Here is a 7,745-nt window from a genome sequence, read left to right as displayed (position 1 = left end):
AAGTAACAGTGGAGGTGCAAATATGCCAGGAGATCAGCTTTCAGGGACAAAGGACTCACACTGTCCCCAAATGCCAGTCCACACATACCTGCCAGGTCAGAAGAAGCTTTTCCCTGTTCCAGAGGAAAAGGAAAGAAAGGGAAGGAACTGTGGTGTGTGTGTGTGTGCACGTGTGTGCGCACGTGCTCATATATATACATACACATGTATATAAAACACATAGTTCCTGAGAAGACATGTTCTTCTAAAATTATGTCTTGTCTTTTGTACTGAATTTTTTTTCTTTTATAAACTGATAAAGATAGTTGTTCAATTTTTAATGACTGTATTTTTGATGCCGTTACCCAGAAATTTCTTTTGCAATGAGCCATCTTTTCTTAATCCTCCATTAAAAATTTTCTCCACTTTGTGGCTTGTTTGTAAGATCTAAAAATCTGGGAATCTCAGCAATATCTTTACACTTCCTTCAGAGAAGCCTTGAGAACTCTCCAGATCCGTGTCTCCGGCATGATGGTCCTTACTGGCATCTCCTAACTTGGCCACCCTGAGGGCTCCTGGAAGCTACAGAGCAAGGAAGTGAGGCCAGGCCTTTGTCTCTACCCTGGTTGTGGACCAGAGTGAGAAAGAACACTCAGGCCGCAATGTGGTGTAGGGAGAGACTAACTCTGAGGGAAAGCCTGCCCTCTAGGGTTCTAGAACTTGTTGCCTGCTGGCCTGAGCTGAATACCTGGGGATAATTATTATCTTTATGCAAAACGGTAAGAAGGTGGCCTTTGTCTGGGGACCTGCTGTTTCCTCCCGCAACCACTTGTCACAGAAATTAAATGTCGGACTTGCGCTGAGGCAATCCATATGCCTATCCTGCTTTTAAAAAAATTTTTAGCCAAGATAATCTGTTTTAAAGCATCACTGTAGATGTATGTTCAGCATTTTCATTTTCTGGATACATATATACTGTGTTACCAACCACAGTTCAAAATCCCTCAGGGTGATTTCCTTCTGTGCCCATTTTATTAACCTCTCTGTCCTCGACACCCCTCCTTCCTGAGACGAGGAAGAGGGCATGTGCAGATCATTTCATGTGAACAATCAGAAGATTATATCTATACACAATTTGGTCATGTATCGCAGTAATCTTTAGTTGGGAAAAAAAAAACCCAAAAAACAAAATATGGGTCCACTTTACAAAACAATGAGTTCCTTAAAATACGTTCTTAGAGGGGCACCTGGGTGGCTCAGTGGGTTAAAGCCTCTGCCTTCGGCTCAGGTCATGGTCCCAGTGTCTGGCTCTGCAGGGAGCCTGCTTCCCTCTCTCTCTCTCTCTGCCTGCCTCTCTGCCTACTTGTGATCTCTGTCTGTCAAATAAATAAATAAAATCTTAAAAAAAAAAAAAATACCTTCTTAGAACCTTGTACAGCATAATGGGCCCACTAGGGGGCACTGCGGTCAAAGCGCAGGAAGGAACGCGCCCTTCAACCCCCTTGGGTAAACTCCTGTCCTTTTGGACTGTTCTCACAACACGAGAGGCACGCTGGTCACGCTAGTGCTGAAGGAAGAAAATAAATCATTTTCTGGCAGCAGAAGTAAAAAGTAGCTGACTCTGGGCATCCAGAATTGGCCCCATACTGAGGTCCACAGACACGTGTTCAGGAAGCCTGAACCCGCCTGAGGTTGTGAACCAGGAGGGTCTGGCCAGAGGTGACAGGCGGGCCATACCCATGTCCCGGGCCATACCCTTGCTCCGCCCTCTAAAAGGTCCTCAGCCCGCCTCCCGGCTCTCCCCTGCTGGTCGCCCTAAGCAAGAACATTTCGAAGGCCCATGGGGCTTTTTTTTTTTTTTTAAAGATTTTATTTATTTGTCAGAGAGAGAGGAGAGCAAGCGAGCACAGGCAGACAGAATAGCAGGCAGAGGCAGAGGGAGAAGCAGGCTCCCCGCCAAACAAGGAGCCCGATGTGGGACTCCATCCCAGGACGCTGGGATCATGACCTGAGCCGAAGGCAGCTGCTTAACCAACTGAGCCACCCAGTCGTCCCCCCATGGGGCTTTAAAATAAGATTTCGGAAGACGGGGCATCGTGCCGCAGTCCGATGTCACCAACGGCCTCTGGCTGCGCATGTCAGGATCTCCAGAGAAAGGGGGTCCCCCGCCACAGACGGTCAAGAGGGGGTGTCCTTGGCACGTTGGGCGAAAGGAACAAGAAGGCCACTGCAAGAGGCCGGCGGTGCACGTTCTGATCATTCTTTCAAAAAACTTTTGAATTTTTCATTAAACTCCATTTTTTATTTTTAAAGATTTTATTTATTTATTTATTTATTTATTTATTTATTTATTTATTTTATTTGACAGAGATCACAAGCAGGCAGAGAGGCAGGCAGAGAGAGAGAGGAGGAAGCAGGCTCCCGGCCAAGCAGAGAGCCCGATGCGGGGCTCCATGCCAGGACCCCGGGATCATGACCTGAGCCAAAGGCAGAGGCTTTAACCCACTGAGGCACCCAGGTGCCCCATAAGTCCATTTTTAAAAAAGCATTTGATGTGTTAAACTGAACATGCATTTCTCGGACTGAGTTGAAGGACTGAGGGCCGGGGTGGGCAGGGGAGGCACAAGGCGGGGCCCAGGAGTGAAGACTCTGCAAAGGCACCCTAAAGGCCCTTACCGCACCTTTCAGACCCCAAGACCGGTCCCTGAGCTCCCTGCCTGCCCTCCGAGGCCACCAGTGAGAGGCCTTCCCCACACAGAGGAGTTGCCAGTGCCCAGGTCACCAGGGGAAAATAAAGATTTTTTTAAAAACTTGGTCAGTGTTGCACGTTGAACTGTGTTCCCCCCAAACTGTGTGGAAGCCAGAAGCCCGCACACGTGAATGTGCCTGTATTTGAGGGTCTTTACAGAGGTAATCAAGTGAAAATGAGGTTATTAGGGCGGGTCCCAATCCAGTATGACTGTGGTCCTTTAAGAAGAGGGGGTATCAACCACCAGATGCACAGAGAGAAGTCCTCTGTGAAAGAGGCCTTGACTGGGGTGACACGTCTGAAGCCCAAGGAACCCCAGGATTTTCATTGGTGCCAGTGGAGAAAAGGATGGACCAGATCCTTCCACGAGCCCCGTTCAGATATGTGACCCTGACCTCAGATTTCCAGCATCCAGAATTGTGAGAAAATAGACTTCTGTTGTTTGAAGCTGCCTGGTCCGTGGAGCTCTGTTACCACATCCCCAGGAAATGATGTAGTTATTTATGACCAAACTCGGAAACCGTAGACGGAATTCTGGGAGTGACAATGAAGAGATACTTAAGTAAGCATTAGGTTGTAAAGAATTACTTCTTTTCTCTCTTTCTCTCCCTTCTTTTCTGTCTGACTCTAATATTCCGGTTTTTAAAATATAAGACATTATTTTTATTGATCTTTAAATGCACAGCTCTTAGTGATTTCTGGGGATGTGTCCATTTTTTTTTCCTCGTATATTTTGTATGGCTCCTCAAATAGCTAAAAACTTCATAGTCCAGGTGGCATTTTTTTTTTTAAAGATTTTATTTATTTACTTGACAGAGAGATCACAAGGAGGCAGAGGCAGGCAGAGAGAGAGGAGGAAGCAGGCTCCCCACCGAGCAGAGAGCCCAATGTGGGGCTCGATCCCAGGACCCTGTGACCATGACCCGAGCCGAAGGCAGAGGCTTAACCCACTGAGCCACCCAGGCGCACCCAGGTGGCATTTTTAAAGCATTTTGCTCCCTCAAGTTACTCTAAGTATTTGATGTAAATGTTCCCTATTTTTCACAATATTCTGAAGGGAAAGATTTAATGATAATGAACAGTTATGTTAAAAGTTAGGAAATACAGAACCAGGTTAATCATCTTGTTCTAAATCACACAGCCGTTCAGTGATTAACAGGGTTTGGGAGATAAATCTCCCAGTTCCTTGATTAGCCTCCTTTAAACATCACACAATTTTATCTTATTTTTAATTATTCACCTATAAGAGAAGAGTGAAGAATCCTTCAAAATTGCGGTCATTCAAGAGTTGCCTTTTGGGGACCTTTTCTATATTTTGGATAGAAATGTCCCTGAGAACTCATAAAACCTCAAACCAAATGATACATGTACATTGTCATGGTCTAATTTCCCCGTATCCACAAGAATTTCTTTCCCTTTCCTCCTCATTCCACTCTGAGAATGAGGAAAGAGGCTCTCCACCTCTCAGAATGATGGAAAAAATCAGGCCCAAGCCAAACTAAGCCTCCCCATGCTCCCTGGCTCCACAGTTTTCTAGAACAGGGAGGTCCTGAGCTTGCGGACTGTGGGGCCAAGCTCATTTCGAATGCTTTAGCGAGCCCCAGGTCTGATTCCCTCCATCACGGCCCTTCTGCCTCCAAAGTGGAACTCCATCTTCAAAGTCTGGCCCAGCCAGGAGAAAATTCCTTATCCTTACTGCACCGCAGCCCGGTTGAAACAGATTGGAATTTCCTAAAGTACCAAAGAAAATTCAAGGGAAATCAAAGAAAATCATGGAACCACTGTAGATAGCTGAGTTTGCCCCAAGGCTCAGACGACTTTCCCATTGTTCACTGGAGCTAAAATACTCGAGTCAGATGATGAAGACCACTTCTTGGCCTCCTGGTGTCTCAGCTTTTGAGGAATTCTGTACAAAGTGCCATTTCACTTCCCTGCCAAGCCAATGTCCTAGATACCTTGCCCTTGAGATCAAAGCTATGACTGGCCTGAGGCCCAATCTCTGGTTTAAAGGTACATGATGAGATTCTTCACGCACCGTCTGGCCTGCGGTCCACAGTAGGCAGTGGTTTACCTCATAATGATCACAGTGCAAAATTGTGAAAATATAATCACAGAATAAATGTGACCTTCATACAAGATGAATGACATACACTTTACAGCCCTTGTAGTTTGCAATGAAAATAAGGCCCCCAGCCAAGGCTGAGGGGCTCCAGCTGGTGATCCAGAAAGAAAGACAAAGAGAACTGGGAGAGCGTGTAGAGCAGAAAGTTGTCACAGATAGTGGGGCAGACGTGCAGGGGACGTGCCTGTCGCAGGTTAAAGCAGTCAGGGGTCTCTGGTGAGGAACAGGTTGTATAGTTCCGAAGAACAGAGAAGTTTCCTCAGATGAGGATGGGATTTGGGAACAAAACCAAGCAGGCCAGTTCCAATTATCGTTAACAATATTTGAGTTATGCCAGAAATGTGCCGATCACCTTGTATGGGTCTCATTTCCTTCTGCCCAATGCTATTGGAAATACTTCACCTGCATCATACAGAAGAGCTAACGACCCTCGAAACTGTCAATATCGTGTCCAAAGTCACACAAACCAGTGAGTACAAAGCCAAAATTAGAATCAAAATCACTGGGTGTTGTAGGCTGGGTCTGGATACTATATAGTCACACACACACACACACACACACACACACACACACACACACTCATTCACATGTGTACACTCACGTCTTAATTGAACTGGAGAGGTGGGAGGCAGCCGTCACCAGGAGATCACAAGGGAGACAGCAAGGTGGGAAGGTAAAGGAATCACAAAAAGTCAAGGACCCAACAGAGGAGGAATATTGTCCAAAAAGAAGAGCGAGGGACCCCAGGTGACCGTGGAGTGTCGGCATAATGCTGACCCCCCAACCCAGCGGATGACACGTGGAGAAGTGGAAAACCAGAATAATCTGGAGAAAGCTGTGTTTCAGTTAGGGTTCACATCCTTTGAAGACTCTTGAGGGCACAGAAGGGATTATCCCGTGTGGAACAAGGACCCCACACAGCCCAGTGCAAAGCATTGTTGGCATGAGAACAGGAGACGAATGAGGAATCCCGGGAAAGCCCCCCAGAACAGAATGGTGCTGGAGTATAAGAAAGATAACAGATTACCTGAGGGGCCAGAACTTGGGTGATCCCTGGAGGCGACGGAGTGACTCGCCGGCCTCCAGGACCCACACGGGTCGGGTCCGTTTCCGTCCTTGGAGCTGCGGGGCACTGGAGCGCTGGGCCTGCAGTCAGCTGGTTGACACCCCGGCGGGAAGAGGCAACCTTTGGGGCCCCAGAGACCGTGGAGGAGGAAGCAGGTCTGCTTCACCCCGCGGACGGCTGGGCGCTCCCAGTGCTCGCAGGGGAAGAATTAGCAGGTCTGGGAGGCTTACCCTAGCGTGCCGGAGGGAAGGTGAATTAATCTGCCTCCTATACATTCCTTTTACCCACCGGAAAATCCGAAACAGAGAACAGTCGGGTCTGTAACTTCTGCTCATCTGGAAGGGGGTGGGACAGGGACACAAAAGAACAAGGCTTGCAGTAATTATTATAATTAAGAACCTAAAATTGAAGCACTGTATCCTGGCCCCCAGGTGAAGTCAAAACTATGCAGCAGCCTCATGACCGATCGCAGGATGCCTGGGTACACGCTCCTTTTTGAATCTTCCGGTCATAATTCTAGTCGAAAACCATCTCAACCAGCCACCCACCAATGTCATAGGCTTTCTCAACCATCTGGTGCTCCAGCCGTCTCTGACCCTTGCCAGGCCAGACCATGTTGAAACGGTTTTTGAGTGTATTCTTAAGGTTCCAGGAAAAAAAAAAAATTAAAAAAACAAACAAACAAAAAAACAAATAAAAACCCAACTCTTTAGATAATGAGTTTGAACTAATGCTTTTCTTCCTCTTTGTAGCTCTCCTGGATGACTCTTGCAAGCTGAGAATAGCCCAGCACTACACCCATGATCATTGTTCAGCCGCTGTTTCCTCTTCCTTTTCTCTTGTTTTATTAAGGAAAGTGTCAAACATGCATAACAGCAGGGAGAAAAGAACAGTGAAGCCCCATGTACCCATCACTCAGCTTCAGCAAATGGTGGCTTGTTTCAGACCCTATATTCAGTAGACACTTTCCAAAAAGTAAAAAAAAAAGAAAGAAAGAAAGAAAGAAAGAAAGAAAGAAAGAAAGAAAGAAATGCATTGGATATTACACAAAATTTGAAGCCTGTCCCCTACTTCCTCCATCTTCCCTCTTACACTGGAATCCAGATTGAAATAGTTCTCAGCACAAATGACATACAATCTGTTGTTGCAAACTCTCCCCAGATTCTGAATTTCAATTACATTTCAGGGATATTATTCAGTTATAGGAATTAGGAGCCTCCTTAAAAAGAAATTTATCTCCTTTTCACTTATTCTTTTGAATGTGACTCTGAAACAAAACTGACCATTTATGCCAAGCTCACAATTTACTTGTTGGGGATTTAACCACATAGAGCAAATTCCAGTAAGAAGCTTAAGAAATTTCCCAGGGAAAGCAATGGTGTCGTAGGGGTGGGGGACAGGGAGCGGGAGTGGTACAAATAGACAGTCATGCAAGTTCAGTTTGAGGCTGCTGAAACAGAGCTCCTGGGAGATCATTTTAGTGTGAGTCAATGGAGACTATTCTAGAGGGAGTCAGAACTGTCCACTCCTCTTGAGTAAGGAAGAGACATGAGCCTGTCTGTTAAAAGTTTCTCAGAAGTAGTGATTTCCTTCAGTATCAGCAACCACACCATCGCTTGCCAAGTTCTTCTGTTTTCTGTTAGCAGGTGAAAGGGAAAGGAAAATTACGAGCAGTGGGTACCAAATCTAGCTCAAGATCTAACCATGTTATTTATCACCAGAGTCATTTGAAACCCCCCATTGTGGGATTTGATGAACTCAGATGACTGCCTTAAAAAACAGACAATCTCTATGTGACAGCAAACAATGGGTCTGGCAGAAAATACATC

General features: G+C 46.2%; 1 long non-coding RNA gene across 1 annotated transcript; it reads left to right on the top strand.

Annotated features, from left to right (window-relative positions):
- The first annotated feature begins 3,254 nt into the window (after nucleotides 1–3,254).
- Nucleotides 3,255–6,919, top strand: LOC125099682 (uncharacterized). Its single transcript, XR_007127319.1, has 2 exons — nucleotides 3,255–3,301; nucleotides 6,669–6,919. It is a non-coding gene; the product is annotated as an uncharacterized LOC125099682 (long non-coding RNA).
- Nucleotides 6,920–7,745: the final 826 nt, after the last annotated feature.

Source organism: Lutra lutra, chromosome 5, assembly GCF_902655055.1.
Source record: "Lutra lutra chromosome 5, mLutLut1.2, whole genome shotgun sequence".
In the NCBI taxonomy this organism is placed as follows: domain Eukaryota; kingdom Metazoa; phylum Chordata; class Mammalia; order Carnivora; family Mustelidae; genus Lutra; species Lutra lutra.
Note: the sequence above shows the minus strand (reverse complement) of the source record. Positions and strands in the feature narration are given on the sequence as shown.